Source organism: Hibiscus syriacus, unplaced genomic scaffold, assembly GCF_006381635.1.
Source record: "Hibiscus syriacus cultivar Baekdansim isolate YM2019G1 unplaced genomic scaffold, ASM638163v2 tig00004258_pilon, whole genome shotgun sequence".
Taxonomy (NCBI): Eukaryota; Viridiplantae; Streptophyta; class Magnoliopsida; order Malvales; family Malvaceae; genus Hibiscus; species Hibiscus syriacus.
The window spans coordinates 467096-471396 of NW_024062009.1; the positions used below are offsets into that span (position 1 = coordinate 467096).

Genomic DNA, 4301 nt, shown 5'->3' on the forward strand with positions numbered 1-4301 from the left:
CAAACACCACTGCGAGCATGTCTTTTTTAGTTGTGGTATAATTAACTTGAGCATCATTCAATGTTATGCTTGCATAATGTATAGCGTGAAACACTTTATCTTTTCGTTGCCCTAGCACTCCAGCTACAATAAAGTCAATAGCATCACACATTAACTCAAAGGGTAATTTCCAATCTGATGCTACAATGACATGTGTATTCACTAGCTTCATCTTGATTGCCTCAAAGGAATTAAGCACTTCTTCATCAACAATGAACTTCCTGTTGCGCTCCAGCAATGAACACAACGACTTAGCTATTTTTAAAAATTCCTTGATAAATATTCTATAAAAACCAGCACGGCCAATAAAGCTTTTGAACTACCTTTACATTATATGGAGGTGGAAATTTATCAATATCATGGTAGGAAATTCGGTGCCCAAGCACTATACCTTCTATGACCATAAAATGACATTTTCCCAATTCAAAACTTAGTTGGTCTCCTCACATCTCCTCAAGACTATAGCCAAGTTATTCAAAAAATTCTCAAAATTTTTCACAAACACGAAAAAAATCATCCATAAATATCTCAAGATAATATTCAATCATATTAACGAATATGACCATCATGCAGCGATGAAATGTCGTTAAAGCATTGCATAACCTAAAGAGTGTTCTTTAGAAAGCAAAAATACCATATGGACATGTGAAAGTTGTTTTATCTTGGTTCTTCAGTGCTATATGAATTTGGTTGTACCCATTATATCTATCCAAAAAATAGTAAAAAGCTTTTCCGATAAGACAATCTAGCATCTGGTATATGAATACAATTGGAAAGTGGCCTTTCCTTGTCAATTTGTTAAGTTTCCTATAGTTCATACATATTCTCCAACTAGTAGTGGTCTATGAAGGGCATCAAAGTCAATAGAGCATCAGATATAACAGGTATTGCTGTCGGCACTGTCTCTAAATTACTACATTATCCTGCATATGATGATATGGTATGACTCATAGGCGGTTCATGCTCAACTTCCTTGCTTTCTCCTGTACCATGCTTAGGAATATCCATATCATTCTTCTTAGACTCTTCAACCGGCTCCCCAATATGAATTCCAATCCTTGTAGTGATGGCCTTGCAATGCTCTTTATCATTTGGCTTTGGATTCTCAGTGTCGATATATAATGCTCCTTGCAACCGATTGTTAAGAGCATTAGCCATTTGCCCCATCTATTTCTCTAGATCCCTTAATAAGGCTAATTGGCTCGCTATATATTTTTCATCAAAGATTCAAAAGATGATAAAGTTAAAGTTTGGGTTAAAGATCGACCTTGATATGTTTGCCTTTGTTGTGGTTGAGCGACTAGATGTTGTGCTTGTGGTGGAAGTATCGAGTTTTACTGATTATATTGTTACCGCAGATAATGTTGTCATTGCATATTAGCAACATTCTAACTTCTCCAAGAAAGATTGGGATGATTCCTAAAATTGGCAGTATATGTGATTCCAAAAGCATTGTCATTCCTTTGATAATTCAACACATAATAAATAGATTTTAGATTTTGGGGACATTCATCAAAGTTGTAATTATCACCACAGTAAACACACGTGATGAGTGATGCAGCTTTGACTTCATACATTCCTAATGGTTTTTGATATTTCTTTATCATTTCTATCAATACTAGAGTATAAGATGCCATAGTGTTGAAAGCTTCAGAATCTATTGTTGTAGTGTTGCGACGACTAAACATATTTCTCCATAATATTGACAATCATTTGTTAAGATCCTCTCCATAATATCATAAGCCTCATTATATGTCTTATCTAACAAAGCTCCGTTCATTGAACCATCGACCACCATACGAGTATGTTTGTTTAACCCATTATAAAACATCTCCATTTCGTTCAAATGTGGGAAACCATGCAGAGGACACTTTTGTAGCAAATCCTTGAATCCTTCTCATGCTTGATACAAGCTTTCATCCTCCATTTTCTTGAATAAAGTTAGATCATTTCAGAGTTTGGCATTCATGTTTGGATGGTTGAATCGCAACAAAATATTTTGCGCTAACTCATTCCAAGATGTTATTGCACTTAGTGGCAGTGAACTCAAACAAGTCCGTGCTTGGTCACGCAACGAATAAGGAAATAACTTCATCTTCAGTGCTGCCTCTAGAACACCTTACTGATTAATTGAGTCACAAACCTCCATGAACGCTCTCAAATGAGCCCTAGGACCTTTAAAATAGACCCTCCTTACTATCTCATAGATTGTAACATTTGAAACATAACTGGATTTTATTTAAAGTTCGCAACAGTAATCACTAGCCTTACTATTCCCAGATACAGATCATCCAGTGTCGGTACAACTTGCTCGCAGACAGGGTGATCATGATTATCCATGTTTTGAAATGGTTGTTCCGATTCATTGCCAGCAGGTAATGTACCGACCTCTCCATTATGCAACGAGCGTAGAATATCAATCCCTCGTTTAACGATATTTGTTTTTCTCTTTGCAGCTTCACAACGACATCTCCTAAAAGTCCTTTTAATCTCTGGATCAAATGTATCTAATTCTTCGTCGCTTCAGGGTATACAATAAAAAAATGAAAACTAAAAAGTATCTATAAAAGAAAATAGCAGTGTAAGCAAAATAAAGAAAACCCTAAATTAAACTGATACCACAACCATGCTAAAAACTTGATTCTACAAAAATTCTATAGCAATTACACAAGTGCACGCATCGTAAACCAAGTAATAAGTGGTATCAAGCTAATGCTACGGATGTCGAACCCACAGGGAATAACATGTTTTCATTAGAGTCTACAAGCATAAAGAATTTTAAGTAGGGAATATGTACTAAGTAAAGGATAATAAAATCAATAAAAGAGATTCTAGTTTTTGCTACGGTAGTTCAAAGAGCAATAAGTTAGCTATCAAATTGATGGAAATGATATTGTGAACATCATACCTTATGTAAATAGAACACACTAAATCTATGTGATCATTATTGATTATGACCTTATAACATCTCTAATCACTTTCATTAATTAAAGGTTAAATATTAACAAAGCCAATCGATTGGATGCATGCTTTCACATACACATTACTACTCAGCGCCACCAATGCTATCAAGAGACACACTTAATCAACCAAATCTATTTCTAGAAATAATTGATATTACCATTAATGTAATTATAAATATTTCTACTCATAATCATAATGTATCAAGCACATAAAAGAAGTAGTAAAATAAACATAAAATAATAAATCCACAAATCCACAAAGTTTATAAAACATCCAAAGCACTCACTCTCTCATAAATGACTTCGAATGACAAACCGCTGACTACCGATGCTACTCAGCAAGGTCTCCCTATAGTGCAACAATCCATTGCTTAAGCTTCCATGGCGCATGAGTGTAAACGTTAGAAATGGGTACTTTTGAAATGGCTTCCGATGATCACATTTTTTAAGCTTGCAAGTACGCCCATTTATAGCAATAAGAAAGTTTTCATTCTCCAATAAGATGCTACCATGTTTCAAGTGCATCATCCCATCAACATTTCCTACAATGCTACGATATCCGTGTAACAGCTTCACAAAAACAAAAATTATATTCAAACCCTAAGCAACCCATAAAATTCCTAACATGCTCATAAAAATGCTCAAGTCCAAACTAAACCTAGGTGAAAAAGGCAAATAATGCTAACTCCTTTAGAGAGTTATAAGTCAAGTCCAAGCAGATGGTACTTATTATTCCAAATCATAAACTAATTGTCTCTACCATGTTGAAAAAAGTGCACAAATGGATTCAAATAGTGATGGCTTTGATGGAAATTTCTTGGTAATTAGACAAAACCTAAAAATACAAGCTGTGGATGACTCAGTTGAACAAAGGAAAAGCATCTTTCACACAATATGTTAGATAAAAGATAGGACATACTTGTTGATCATCGATAATGGAAGTTGTGTTAATATGATAAGAAGTTATGTGGTGGATTAACTTGTCTTGTCAACAACATCAAAAGCCATACTATTTAAAATGGCTGAATGAGAGTGCGCGCTAAACTGAAAGTACTAAGCAATTCCTTGTTAATTTGAAGATGAACAAGTATTATGATGATGTGTGGTTTGATGTACTTCTGATGCAAGCATCTCACATTCTTCTAGGAAGACCATGGCTATATGACATGATGTTACCTACTATGGTAAGGCAAACAAGTATTTTTTGAACATACAAGACAAACCTTACTGATATGATCTTGATTTTATGTTTCGAGTCATATATGTGAATGCCCGATCGTGATTCTAGTAAGAAACCCC

At 34.8% G+C, this 4301-nt stretch overlaps 1 non-coding gene across 1 annotated transcript; it reads left to right on the forward strand.

The window, feature by feature from the left end:
- Positions 1-1892: 1892 nt before the first annotated feature.
- On the forward strand, positions 1893-1999 carry LOC120193085. Its single transcript, XR_005522831.1, has one exon. It is a non-coding gene; the product is annotated as a small nucleolar RNA R71 (small nucleolar RNA).
- The last annotated feature ends 2302 nt before the right edge of the window (positions 2000-4301 follow it).